Consider the following 15,485-nt stretch of genomic DNA (forward strand, 5'->3'; position numbering starts at 1 on the left):
TACTTTGGCGTAAGTCTTTTTTTTCACTAGAATAGTTAAAACCTTAAAATTATCAATCTATCTATGTATCTATCTATGTATCTATGTATCTATCTATCTATGTATCTATCTATCTATCTATCTATCTATCTATCTATCTATCACATATCTATCTATCACATATCTATCTATCTATCACATATCTATCTATCTATCTATCTATCTATCTATCACATATCTATCTATCTATCTATCTATCTATCTATCTATCTATCTATCTATCAATCACATATCTATCTATCTATCTATCACATATCTATCTATCTGTCTATCTATCTATCTATCTATCTATCTATCTATCTATCTAATAACTATCTATCTATCCATCTCATATCTGTCTATCTCATATCTATCTATCTATCACACATCTATCTATCTATCTATCTATCTATCTATCTATCTATCTATCTCATATCTATCTATCTATCTATCTATCTATCTATCTATCGATTATTATTTACTATTATAGCACCATTTTATGGCACGTTACATGTGAAAAGGGATGTACATAACAAAAAAACAGGTACAATAATCTTGAACAAAACAAGTTACTGACTGGTACAGGAGAGAGGACCCTGACCGCGAGGGCTCACTATCTACAAGGGATGGGAGAGGATACAGTAGGTGAGGGTAGAGGTGGTGGTTGTGCAGCAGTTTGGTGGAACAAGGGTTAATGCAGATCGTGGACTAGTCGGAAAAGGTAGGTTTTAGGCTCCTTTTGAAGGTTTCCACAGTAGGCGAGAGTCTGATATGTTTTGGGAGAGAGTTCCAGAGTAGTTGGGGCGGATTGTACAGGAAAAAAATCTTGTATGCGATTATGAGAAGAGTAGATATGAGGGGAGTAGAGAAGGAGATCTGCTGAGGATCAGAGGTTGCATGCAGGTAAGTAGCGGGAGGCTTAAGTCACAGATGTATGGAGGAGACAGGTTTTGGATGGCTTTGTATGCCAAGTTTAGGGTTTTGAACTGGAGTTTCTGGGCAATGGGGAGCAAGTGAATGGATTGACAGCGTGGAGAGGTCAAGGAATGGCAGTGGGATATGGGTATTAGTCAGGCAGCAGAATTTAGGATAGATTGGTGGGGTGCAAGAATGCTAGAGAGGGAGGCCACAAAGCAGGAGGTTGTAGTAGTCGAGGCGAGAGATGATGAGGGCATGGACTAGTGATTTTGCAGATTCTTGGTTGAGGAATGAGCAGAGCCAGCAGATATTTTTCAGTTGGAGTCAGCAGGAAGAGAAAAGGGCTTAGATATGTGGTTTGAAGCAGAGATCAATGTCAATGGTTACCCCGAGGCAGCGAGCTTGCAGGACTGGGGAGAGTGGCAGACATTGACTTTGATGGATAGGTCTCTTGGGGGGGTTGAGTGAGACGGTGGAAAGAATATAAATTATGTTTTGTCCATGTCAAGTTTTACAAATCTAGCAGAGAAGAAAGATGAAATAGCGGACAGACATTGTGGGATTCTTATTAGTAAGGAGGTGATATTGGGTCTAGAGAGGTAGATCTGTGTGTCATCAGCAGAGAGGTCATACCAAAAGCTGTGGAACTCTATGAACTGTCCCAGGTCGAAGGTGTACATGTAGAAGAAGAGCAGGGGTCCTAGAACTAAACCTTGGGGGACACTGACAGATAGGGTGTTGAGATAAGGAGGTGGTGTGTGAGTGGGAGACGCTGAATGTCTGGTCTGTTAGGTATGAGGAGATCCAAGAAAGGGTCAAGTCTGTGATGCCAACAGATGAGAGAATCTGCAGTAAGAGGAATGGTCCACTGTGTTGAAAGCATGACAGGTCCAGGAGGAGGAGGACAGAGTAGTGTTGCTTGGATTTGACAGTTAGTAAGTCATTGGTGACTTTAGTCAGGGCAGCTTCAGTGGAATGGTGAGGTCGGAAGTCAGATTGTAAATGGTCGAAGAGGGAGGAAAAGTGGGAAGAGAGTTCAAAATGGATGTGTTGTTAAAGTGGTTTTAAGGCATAGGAGAGAAGTGATATGGGGCAATAGCTAGACAAAGAGGATGGGTCAAGGGAGGGTTTTTTGAGGATGGTGTGATGTTTGAAGCATGGGGGAAGACAACAGTTATTAGTGACAGGTTGAAGAGAAGGGTTAGGGTTGGGATGAAGGCTGTGGTGAGGTTTGGGATTAGGTGGGACAGGATTGGGTCAAGTTCACAGGTGGTGAGATGTGATTTGGAAAGTAAAGAGGAAAGATGATCTTTTTAATGGTGGAGAAGCTGGTTTTGGTGGATGAGGGCTGAGATGAAAGGGAGATCTCTCTATCAATCTCCCTATCCATCACATATCTATCTATCTAGCTAGCTATCTATCACATACCTATCTATTTTTTGCTCAACACATATCTATCTATTTATCTATCTATCTAATGAAGCAGCACAAATTTTTTTAAAAAACTCATGGTGCAAGGCATCATGTACTAACCATTTCTTAATCCATCAGATATGTAAACATAAGAAGAGGCAGCACTCCATTAAAGGGAACCTGTCACCCCGTTTTTTGAAGATGAGCTAAAAATAGCGTTAAATAGGGGCAGAGCTGGGCGTTACATTAGTGTCTTTGTGTGCCTTTATTACCCACCTATGCTGCCGAAATACCTTTGTAAAGTCGCCGTTTTCTGCTGTCACTCACGCTGGTCTGGTCCTATGGGCGTGGTGACAGCGCTGTTTCTCCCCCAGAATCCTGCTCATCATTACGTTGGTGGCGTAGTGGTGTGCGCATGTCCAAAAGGCTAATCCACTGCCCAGGTGATAAAAAACAGCGCGATCTGCGCTATTCAGCCGTTTACCGGTGGGCGCGGCCATCTTTCCTGTAGCCGCGCGTGCGCAGATGGAGCGCTCTGCTGCCCCGGGCTTCAGGAAAATGGCCACCGCGATTTCCATCTGCGCACGCGCGGAATCCCGCTGCCATTTTCCTGAAGCCCCGGGCAGCAGAGCGCTCCATCTGCGCACGCGCGGCCACAGGAAAGATGGCCGCGCCCACCGGTAAACGGCTGAATAGCGCAGATCGCGCTGTTTTTCATCACCTGGGCAGTGGATTAGCCTTTTGGACATGCGCACACCACTACGCCACCAACGTAATGATGAGCAAGATTCTGGGGGAGAAACAGCGCTGTGACCACGCCCATAGGACCAGACCAGCGTGAGTGACAGCAGAAAATGGCGACTTTACAAAGGTATTTCGGCAGCATAGGTGGGTAATAAAGGCACACAAAGACACTAATGTAACGCCCATCTCTGCCCCTATTTAACGCTATTTTTAGCTCATCTTCAAAAAACGGGGTGACAGGTTCCCTTTAATAAGCAAAAAGTGTAGACTTTATTAGTCCATGTGGCAACGTTTCGGTCCTATCACATAATTTTTCTCAACTCTTGAGAAAGGTTCTGTGACAGGACCTTTACGTTACCACATGGACTAATAAAATCCACACTTTTTACCTATTAATGGAGTGCTGCCTCTTCTTATGTTTACATATATATATATATCTATTTATCTATCTATGTATTCACAACTTCATACAGCAACAACCGTCAGTACTCCAGAGATGGAAAAATGAAACTCTAGTCCTTTTTCACCCATCTATGTGTAATGTTTTGACTCTTCAAATTGTGAGCCTTTGAGAAGCTTCCTTCCTTCCTCCATCCCTTCCTCCCCATCTCTCCCTCCTTTCACCCTCTGTCCCTCCTTCCTTCCTTTTTTCTTTCCTAAATTTCTCTATTAAATAAAGAAGGCAGGTAGCACTCTAAATAAAGCATACAAAAAATGGGGGTAATTTATTGACCCATCTCAAACTTGAAGTTTTGGCTTGGCTACAGAAAAAACATATGAGATGGGTCAATAAACTACTCCCACTTTCTGTATGTTTTATTTGTCGTGCTGTCTGTCTTTTATTTAGTGTACCTCATGCCGAATTCCAGAGGCATGTACCCAATATTTCCCAATGCGACTCTTACTATTTTTTTTATATCTGTCAAGTTATATAAGATCAAAAAATACTGTTTGCTAGAACACCCAACTTATGGATAAAATTCAGTATAGCACAAATTACAGATTGTTTGTTGTTTTACCATATAATTAAAATTTTACAAGTGATATGCACAAAATAGAGGTGCATTGCTGAACAGTGAAATGATAGTAGAACTGCTAATTGCAGAAGTTTTCTTTTTTAAGGTTTTAGACAAAACAATGGCGTAAGTAATTAAACCATTGGCAGCAATGGCATATACTTAAGGTACCTTCACACTGAACAACTTAACAACTATAACGATAGCGATCCGTGACGTTGCAGCGTCCTGGATAGCGATACCGTTGTATTTGACACGCAGCAGCGATCAGGATCCTGCTGTGATATCGTTGGTCGGAGCTAGAAGTCCAGAACTTTATTTGGTCGTCAGATCGGCGTGTATCATCGTGTTTGACAGCAAAAGCAACGATGCCAGCAATGTTTTACAACGGTAACCAGGGTAAATATCGGGTTACTAAGCACAGGGCCGCGCTTAGTAACCCGACATTTACCCTGGTTACCATTGTAAATGTAAAAAAACCCAAACACTACATACTTACATTCCCGTGTCTGTCGGGTCCCCCGGCGTCCGCTTCCCTGCACTGTGTCAGCGCCGGCCGGCTGTAAAGCAGAGCACAGCGGTGACGTCACCGCTCTGCTTTAGGGCCGGCGCTTACACAGTGCAGGGAAGCGGACGCCAGGGGACGCGACAGACACCGGAATGTAAGTATGTAGTGTTTGGTTTTTTTTACATTTACACTGGTAACCAGGGTAAACATCGGGTTACTAAGCGCGGCCCTGCGCTTAGTAACCCGATGTTTACCCTGGTTACGCGGGGACTTCGGCATCGTTGGTCGCTGGAGAGCTGTCTGTGTGACAGCTCTCCAGCGACCACACAACGACGAAACAGCGACGCTGCAGCGATTGGCATCGTTGTCTATATCGCTGCAGCGTCGCTTAATGTGACGGTACCTTTAGACTAGACTGTCCTAAAATGCCCCCTTTTTATCCTAGCGGCACATGTTGTTAAATAAATCTGTCTAATTTTAAGCCTGGCTAGTCTATTTACACCACTTTTTATTAGTTCGCTCACTTTGTCCTAGAAATGAGCCCCACAATTTTGGCACAATCAGCCATGTGCTAGGTCATGCCCCTTCCTATAAGATACAACCATATTCAGTGAGTCCATGCCCGTTCTAGGCCCCGGCGGATCTAGTGCCTAAAATACATTATAAATGTGGTGCAGCTCAAGAAAGAGAGCTTTTTGGTGCATATTACCCCAGAATCTGATAAATTTATCTTGATAAATCCTCCCACTGTGTTTTGGAAGAGGCTAATCATAAAAGAATTTTATGGCTATAGACATGGGATATATGGCATAAGTGTTGAATTCTTACCATTGTTTTCAGATCAGCAGAAAGGATGGATACTTGTGATGCACAAAAACTGCTGTTTCTCTAATTCTGTATAATTGAGCAATTATTTAAATCCATTAAATTAATGACAGCCTAGTCATAGACATCAAAAGTAGTAGGAGCAGTAGTTTTGTCTTGGTTAGTTGACGTCATATGAGTCGTAGGAGTTATATATTTGTTGACTCATTAGGCGTAGTATTGGGCAAATAGAGGAACATGTTTCCTACTGTGATCTGAGATTAAAGGTTTTATATTCTACTGTAATCCACAAAAATTAAAGGGATGAGCATGATTACTAAATAATAATACCAAAAGCATTAGTTCATGTGGGGGAACCAAACTTATACTCTAATACTACCAAGCAGCCATTCTTATAATAACCATTGAATAGGTAAGAAAAACAGATTTCCGTTTACACAGATAAACTAATGACCGCCAATCGGTAAGTATTTGCTGATCGCCGGTCATTTAATAGCTTGTTTCCACAGGTAGACCGCGGTAAACTATGCACACTGAGCGATCTGTGATGGATCGCTCAGTGCACATGCTGCCATTGTTGTCAGCAATGCGAGTCCTGCACCAAGAAGAAAGATGACCTTTTGATCATCTCATCCAATGAACATTCCTCATTTGATTGGCAGCCTGTTTACACTAACAGATTATCATGAAATGAGTGTCTATAAGAATGCTCATTCACGACAATCTTTCAGTTTAAATGCAGCTTAAAGAGGTTGTCAGCCTTAGGGTACAAATCTGTAGTCACTGCTCGCTGTGAGAATTCTCCAATGCCGGAAGCATACGGGGACTGTCAAGTGACTACAAGAACGTAATCTGCATATTTCTGGCCACATTCAGACTAGACATGTCCGACCTCTCTCAATACAGTCTCATTAAACAAGGCCGCGCATGTCTCGTCAGCACATGACGGCATGTATGCAAATCTCCCGTACTAGAGGCCATATATCTGCTGCTACCAGCACTGGAGAATCCTCACAGCGTGCAGTGCACTTGATGGATGGGAGTATTCACAAGTCTACAGTCAAATAGAGTGACTGCAGACTTGTACCCGAAAGCCAAACAACCCTTTTAACTTCATACAAGCCCTATACAATGCTTTTTTTCCATCCTTCCTAAGCAAATAAAAAAGAGTTTGTTGAAAATAGGGTGTAAAAGTCTTGTGCATTACTATTTTCTTGAATGTAAAGAACCTGAGTGAATGTTACATTCATCAATATAGGGAGGGGTTCTTTACAGTAAGAGTAGTCAGACTATGAAAGGTTTGGAATGGCCACCTAAATGGCACACAGATGACAAGAATAATGGCAGAATCAACTGTCAAAGTGGCTTTCAAATCCTCCTCAGAGAAATCCATGTGAGTGTATGAATGGCATAATAGAATACGGGTCAAAATCCATGTTAGTAAAATTCTGTGCCTATGTACCCTTGTAGTAAGGAGTGGCTGTGAGAGACATATAAAATGATCTTGATTGAGTGAAACAGTATAGTCGCCTGTGTGAGGTCAGGAGGGAATTCGTTTTTCCACATGAGGTAAAATTGGCTACAATCATTCAGGATTTTTTTTGCCGCCATTGCTGTCCTGGTATCACGTCTGACCATAACATGTATTATTGTGTCACCTTGCCATACTTATATTGTCAGCCATACACTACACAGTATGAGACTGTATAATAATACTATGAGCAGCCATCTTAACCTGATAAAATTGAGACTGCAGAAAATGGATGAAAGAAAGATGAAAGCATTCCAGTAAATGGCCAGTAGTCAGCTTCTAGCAGCGTAGGAAAACTGCAGGAATGCAGGGACACTATTCAGGTGAATTTATAAGCTGTGATGTAGAAGAACATCTGATAGAATGCGATGGTTTGCAGGAAAGAGAAGGAAATGATGATTTCACCACATGACTAGTTTATTCATTTCTGCGTTCTGTTGCTATGGAAACAAGTGAGAACTAGAATTACATTTTCACTAGCGCAGTGCCTTTTCATGTCTGCAGTGGCAGGGGTGGGGAGAAGAAATGGTGAGAATCTTAAGGAGGAACCAAAAACCAGGGAAAGATGACGGTTACAATCTCAGGTCAAGCTGCTAACAGTGTTTATCATTATGACATGTGTTCCTACAAATCTATCGTATGTGCAATAAGGCGAATGTCTCTATATACAATGCAGAACAGCCATCGGCAGCAATGAACAGCAACCAGGAACATTTCATTCCAATGTAACCCTCACATTTCTTACCATCCATGTCTGCAGTCTAACCTGAAATTAGGACAAGCAGAAAAGGCACAATTCTCTCAGTGTATGGAGAATATTACGCCACTGTGAAAGCTTTACTTCAATTACGTATAGATCACAGAACAGAAAACATCATAGAAAATATCTAGGAACAAGATATACGTCATTATGTGTGGGTGGGTGCTCGGAATTATCCAAGTAAAAAAAAAAAGAATCTTGCACTTCCAAGTGTGAAAAGAAGATAAACGATGCAATAATAAAATAGTAATGTTTTGGTCTTGAAGGTCAGACCTTCATAAGCCGGATTGCTATCATGTCAAGAGAGTGGAGAACAGCGCTATGTTAGTAATGGGAGCACCGATCATTTGGGCCTGCCACCCATTACGAACTTACCACTTTACTTCCCTCTCTTTACATGACAGCAATCCGGCTTATGAAGGTCTGACCTTCAAGACCAAAACATTACTATTTTATTATTGCATTTCTAATAAAGCTTTAGCTTCTTTTCACACTTGGAAGTGCCAGATTCTTTTTTCATTAGAATAGGAAATATGTCTAATTAGGTAGCTAATACATATCGGAAGGGTGAGCAACAGGCTGTGGTGCCCTTGAAGGAAAAGACAATCTATGGATTTCAAAAGAGTAAAGCTATTCTGTATTTATTGCTTTTATGTTTGGTTGGATTTTTGGGTAAAAAGCTCAACATGACTCAATATGGAAAAATTTAATTAATTATGGGCAGCATGGTGCTCAGTGATTAGCAATATCACCTTGCAGTGCTGGGGTCCTAAACCCTCTCTGGAGAACATTTTCAAAGAGTTTGCATGTGCTCCCCATGTAAATTAGTAAAATACAGCAAGTGAAATGAGTATTGAACACATCACCAATATACTAAGTAAATATATTTCTAAATGTGCTATTGGCATGAAATTCTCATCAGATGTCGTTAACAACCCATCCAATCCACACATGCAATGAAATCAAGCCACAGATGTCCATAAATTATGTGTAATAATGAGAAATGACACAGGCAGAAAGTATTGAACACATGAAGAAAAAGAGGTGCAAAAAGCATTGGAAAGTCATGACACCAGCTAAAATCTATCAGTAAGTAAAAGAAAATCTTGCTACTTAGTGAAAAATAATATAAGCTGGTTCAACTGCTAGCCTATACAAAGGTGGGTAAAACCAGAGAGCTGTTTCAAGACCTTCGCAACCTTATTGTTGCATTGGTTACAGAAAAATTTCTAAACTACTGAAGACTCTAGTGAGCATTGTTGAGGCCATAATCTGGAAGTAAAAAGACCATCATTTCACCATAAACCAGCCACGATCAGATGATCCCTGCAAGATTTCAGACAGAGGAGTGAAAAGAATTATCAAAAGAGCTGTCCAAGAGCCAAGGACCACTTGTCAAGAGCTACAGAAATACCTGGAAACAACAGGTACAATAGTTTCAAAGAAAATTATGAGTGATGCAGTAAATTTCCATTGCCTGTATGCATGCTCACCACACAAGACTTCATTGCTGAACAGAAATTATGTTCAAGTTTGCACAACAGCATTTAGACAAACCTGTGAAATACTGAGAGAATATAGTTTGATCAGAGGAGAATTTTTAAATTTAACTTTTTGGATGCCATAATACACACCATGTTTGGAGGCCAAAAGTTACTGCATATCACCCCCCAAAACACCATACCAACAGAGCAGTTTGGAGGTGGGAACATCATGATGTGGGGCTGTTTTTCCAGGATAAAACACTGGCAAACTTCATATGATTAAAGGAAGGATGAATGGACAAATGTACTGAAACATTGTTGTTAAAAATCTGCTGCTATATACCAGGATAATAAAGATGAAATGAGAATGGATATTTCAGCAAGACAATGATCCCAAACATGCAGCCAAGGAAATAAAGCTCCTAGAATGTCCCAGACAGACACCTGACCTAAAGACAATAGAACATTTATGGAAATAACTAAAGCTTAGAGCTCATAGAAGGAGCCCAAGGAATCTTCAGGATTTGAGGAGTATTTGTGTGGGAGAATGGGCCAAAATCACACCTGAGCAATGCATGCAACTAGTTTCTCCACACAGGAGGCGTCTTTAAGCTGTCATCACCAATAAATGCTTTTGTACATCGTATTAATTGCATTTCAGTAAGCATGTACAATACATTTCCCTGTGTAATTTCTTACTATTACACAAAACTTAATTTATGGATATTTATGGCTTGATTTGTTTGCCTGTAAGGATTGGAAAGGATGCTACCAATAAGTGGTGAGAATGTCATATCAATAGCACCTTTAGAAATCTATTTACTTAGAAAATTGGTGACCTGTTCAATAATTATTTCACCAGCTGTAAGTAAATACTGTCTATTCAGGAATGTTAAACTTTAGTGACCCATGGGCATTAACACACCTTGTTTTCTGTTTCATTTATTTAGTTTGCATTTTTATATAAGATTTTTTAGCAATTTTCCATATCACTATCTATATGTAAAAAAAACCCTGAAAAAAAAAAAACCCTTGCAGATTGTACACTGACCTCTAGGCCTAATATTGTGTTTCCTATTCTGTACAGAAGACTTTCAGTAGACTCATTATCATCACAGACAGTATTAGAATGACAAATAATACCTCCTCATACTGTAGGTAATACCGAATGTATCCATCACAATAGGTGATGTTCCCGCTCACCTCCTCCCCTCCCATTCACACTGACCTTTGGCCTTCAGAATGTAGCATGATGAGTACTACTGGTAAACAAGTCAATAGGGTCGGAGAAAGTGTATTGATGCCTATGCAGCCCATGTGGCTGCTGAAAAAGAACAGTAAGTGTGAGTCTAATATTAGGCCTATTGGCCAGTGGGAATATTTTAAGATTTCTGAAATATGAACATTAGGCCTAGTGGCCAGTGTAAATATTAAAACATTTTTACATTTTTTTTAAATATGAGACATTGTTAAAAATAAACTCATAGAAAAAATATATTTAACATAGAAATTTGATATAAACAATAGGTCATTTTCTGATGTCACTTTCATTACACAGCATAGTTAAAATTTACTAGATTGATTTTGTCCTGGGTTTTAATAATAAAGACTTTAAATCAAGTCTTTTCTTAAGACATCTTTAATGCACTTTGCTTTGTTATATGTTTTACTTGTTCTAATCTTCATCTATCAAAATACAAATTTTGACATAATAAATTAAAATAGATTTTACCCAGAAATCATAAACCTTAATTACTTTACTAAGGTTTCCTTTTCATTCTTATCCTGTGAATCTCATAAAATCCTTAGAACTCCCTGGATAGAGAATCTCACACTGTCCTCTTTTTTATTTGTTCACCTGCAAGATAAAAATCTATCATATCCTCTTCCAGTGACTGGACTCCGGCCAGACTTTAAACTCAAAACTTTATGGGATGTCAGCTCTTGGCGGAAGGAATTACTCTGCAAAGTGTGTAGGATTAGGTCAGTCCATATCACATGTGGACTAATAAATGAATTTAGCATAAATAACAGTTCTGTCAACATAAAATGAAAAAGATTGGGTGCTTGGGGTAATGGTGAGAATGTAGTTTGAGAATATACATGACATAGATATAGCCTTGTAATTGGGCAGCTTATAAATCATACTACTTCAACATGCAACCGCTTAGTATAAGAGCCACACATACCCTCCATGAAATACTATATTTCTTACCCGTGAGTGTAAACCTAATATCCAGTTTTAGTATTCATTTTTATAATAATTTACCAATATGGCAGGAAACATTTACACTTTTATAAAGCTCTATTAAAGATTAATCTTATTATAATAAAGTGAAATACAATTTTCCACTATCCTTCTTATATAATGTACTCATAGTTTTAAAGATCTCTACTTGCTTATGAAAATATCGTCCTTGCTTTCTTGAGTCCATCATCGGCAGCGCACACTACACCCCTATATTCCTGCTATTTCCTCTATATTATTACAATTAAACAGTAATGGATCCTTTTCAAAGAATGCAAGCCGCGATATTGAAGACTGTGAACAATGCACACACTATGTATATTTAAAAGCTGAATAACTTTTTGTTATACAAAGAATGCGCTTTTTAATAAAACCAGGATACCCCTTTAAGCATTTCACCAACATAGCAATAATAATCTGAACATGAAATGCTGTTGGTAAAAAGTTTGCTATTAGGAATGTATTTTAGTATGAAATGGTGATTTGAAGACAATATCTGAAACGTCAAAATACTTTATGATCTATAATGTCAATTCCGAAATTGGTAAACATATGTATATTGTTGATCATTTTATCTAACAATTCCTAAGATTAGATAATCTCCAATTACGCTAATTGCTTTCCGAGTGGCTTGAAAAGTTTCACGTTATGCACTTAATTATACTCACGGCTGCCAAACTCCAGGACACATGCCTGCCTACGCCTGGTGGACCTGTCCATAAGTTGATCACTTTTTGATATGCATCTTTACACTCAAATCTTACTGTCTTCCTGGCCAGCAAGTAAACTGTAACAGCTTAAAAAATAACTATGTTGGACTGCATTCTATGTTCTTCACAAGCAATGGCTTAAAGACGACCAATAACCTTCTGAGTAATTTTATGAGGTCAAAGAAAAACAAAATGTAATTATTTTTTCAACACTTTATATTTAGGAAAAGTAAAGCATTTCCCAATTTAGTAATAAAAACTCTGGTCATTTTAGAGTAGGAGTCAGCTGAAGTTCGGCTCTTCACTGTCTATCTTGAGAGACTGTGAGACTTCCTGATTTTGAGCTGCAAGATACCAATCTGTGTGGGGACAATGTATCTAAAGTGAGGGGATATCTATGCTGTCTGTACTTCTCCTTATAGGATGTAAATATATATAAGGCAATGTAAGATGGATTCATGTGTATAATGAAGCAGCAGGGGGAGGAAGAAGCTAGAAAAAACAGGGTGTTTCTAGCTTGTTTCTAGCAAGAAACTTAGATAAATCCTCCAGAATCAACTGTTTCCTCATATTAGATTAACCCTTTACAGGCAGCTATTTTCTAGTCTACTAGATTAACCATTTAGAAGCAACTATGTCCTCTTTTTGCAAATTAATCCTTTAGAAGCAGTTGTGTTATCACCCTTATCTATATATACAGGAAAAGTGAGGAAAAGACCGATGGTTTAGAGGGCTGCAAGAAGAATTCCACTGGCTATGGTATGTAATAAATACTTGTAAAAAAGGGCTATGCATTTCGGGGGCCCACAATGGCCCTTTCATCAGGCAAACATCAATATACAAAAACCTCAGATAGATACAGTTATATGGAAAAGTTTAGGCACCCCTATTAATCTTAAGCTTAATGTTTTATAAAAATTGGGTTTTTTGCAACAGCTATTGCAGTTTCATATATCTAATAACTGTTGGACACGGTAATGTTTCTGCCTTGAAATGAGGTTTATTGCTCTAACAGAAAATGTGCAATCTGCATTCAAACAAAATTTGACAGGTGCATAAGTATGGGCACCTCACCAGAAAAGTGACATTAATATTTAGTAGATCCTCCTTTTGCAAAAATAACAGCCTCTAGTTGCTTCCTGTAGCTTTTAATGAGTTCCTGGATCCTGGATGAAGGTATTTTTGACCATTCCTCTTTACAAAACAATTCCAGTTCAGTTAAGTTTGATGGTCTCCGAGCATGGACAGCCCTCTTCAAATGATCCCACAGATGTTCAATGATATTCAGGTCTGGGGACTGGGATGGCCATTCCAGAACAGTGTAATTGTTCCTCTGCATGAATGCCTGAGTAGATTTGGAGCGGTGTTTTGGATCATTGTCTTGCTGAAATATCCATCCCCTACGTAACTTCAACTTTGTCACTGATTCATGAACATTATTGTCAAGAATCTGCTGATACTGAGAGGAATCCATGCGTCCCTCAACTTTAACAAGATTCCCGGTGCCGGCATTGGCCACACAGCCCCAAAGCATGATGGAACCTCCACAAAATTTTACTGTGGGTAGCAAGTGTTTTTCTTGGAATGCTGTGTTTTTTTGCCGCCATGCATAACGCCTTTTTGTATGACCAAACAACTCAATCTTGGTTTCATCAGTCCACAGGACCTTCTTCCAAAATGAAATTGGCTTCTCCAAATGTGCTTTTGCATACCTCAGCCGACTGTTTGTGGCGTGCTTGCAGAAACGGCTTCTTTCACATCACTCTCCCATACAGCTTCTCCTTGTGCAAAGAGCGTTGTATAGTTGACCGATGCACAGTGACACCATCTGCAGCAAGTTGATGCTGCAGCTCTCTGGAGGTGGTCTGAGGATTGTCCTTGACTGATCTCACCATTCTTCTTCTCTGCCTTTCTGATGTTTTTCTTGGCCTGCCACTTCTGGCCTTTACAAGAACTGTACCTGTGTTCTTCCATTTCCTTACTATGTTGCTCACAGTGGAAATTGACAGGTTAAATCTCTGAGACAGCTTTTTGTATCCTTCCCCTGAACAACTATGTTGAATAATCTTTGTTTTCAGATCATTTGACAGTTGTTTTGAGGAGCCCATGATGCCACTCTTCAGAGGAGATTCAAACAGGAGAACAACTTGCATGTGGCCACTTTAAGTAGATTTTCTCATGATTGCATACACCTGGCTATGAAGTTCAAAGCTCAATGAGGTTACAAAACCAAAAAAAGTGCTTTAATAAGTCAGTAAAAAGTAGGTAGGAGTATTTAAAACAAGAAAATGATAAGGGTGCCCATACTTATGCACCTGTCAAATTTTGTTTGAATGCAGATTGCACATTTTCTGTTAGTACAATAAACCTCACTTCAAGGCAGAAACATTACTGTGTCCAACAGTTATTAGATATATGAAACTGAAATAGCTGTTGCAAAACAAACAATTTTTATAAAACATTAAGCTTAAGATTAATAGGGGTGCCCAAACTTTTTCATATAACTGTATATACCCTGCACCAAAGCACTTTTGGACAGAGTGTTCATTATAAATCATTACACCACATCTGAGTCACTCTGCAAGCGAGATAGATAGGAGTTGGAGATATGCCAAGAAGAATTATTTGTCCCCGGTTTCCCCTCTACATCCCCTGTAGTGGATTTTCATTTTGATGGACGATTGGGGTTTGGAGTATTAAAGAGTGGAAATAAAGAGGTAATTTTATTGGATTGTTTTTTGGATGGGATAGGTAGGGGATTGGAGGACCTTTGTGGTGTTTTAGGGCCCACCTCCTCGACACTGAAACCAGAGGGTTTAAATGAACGTATTGAAAACACAAGGTAACTATGGCTTTATACTCAATCAGTACAATTCTGGTACAATTTTGCCACACCTCCCCTTGAGAAAGCCGTGGCGAAATGCGTGTTGGGGTTAAATGGGGCACTCCAATTCACTCCGACATGGGTAAGTGGCAGTCTCCATTTTTGTGACCTATGAGAGACTATTTAGTGCCATTCGTGCAGTTACATAAAGGACCCAAATAGACATGTGATTTTTTTCTGACACTTCATGCTCATGCACAAGCACTTTCTCTGCACTTTTCATCCAGGTATATCTAGGAAGTGGGTATTTTTATGCTATTTATCCACACTGGGTGTCTCATTACCCTGTCTATATTTACGGTCTGCCCCGCTGTCTTGGTTGTTCCTCCTTGCTACCCATCTGACTTTTTGTAATATATGTACTTGATTTTTTACTGATGATGTTTAAATAAAATTTGTCTGCTCTTACTTTCCTTTGTGGTTTAT

General features: G+C 39.5%; 1 protein-coding gene and 1 long non-coding RNA gene across 9 annotated transcripts in view; one reads left to right on the forward strand and one right to left on the reverse strand.

Annotated features, from left to right (window-relative positions):
- NTRK2 (neurotrophic receptor tyrosine kinase 2) overlaps nucleotides 1–15,485 on the reverse strand; it is a 348,034-nt gene that overhangs the window by 276,677 nt on the left and 55,872 nt on the right. The window lies entirely within an intron of this gene.
- Nucleotides 7,488–15,485, forward strand: part of LOC143759581 (uncharacterized) — a 32,404-nt gene continuing 24,406 nt past the window's right edge. The window contains exons 1-2 of the long non-coding RNA XR_013212236.1: nucleotides 7,488–7,557; nucleotides 12,876–12,934. This is a non-coding gene — a long non-coding RNA (uncharacterized LOC143759581). The remainder of the gene's footprint in view (nucleotides 7,558–12,875; nucleotides 12,935–15,485) is intronic.

The sequence above is a fragment of the Ranitomeya variabilis genome, chromosome 1 (assembly GCF_051348905.1).
Source record: "Ranitomeya variabilis isolate aRanVar5 chromosome 1, aRanVar5.hap1, whole genome shotgun sequence".
NCBI lineage: Eukaryota > Metazoa > Chordata > Amphibia > Anura > Dendrobatidae > Ranitomeya > Ranitomeya variabilis.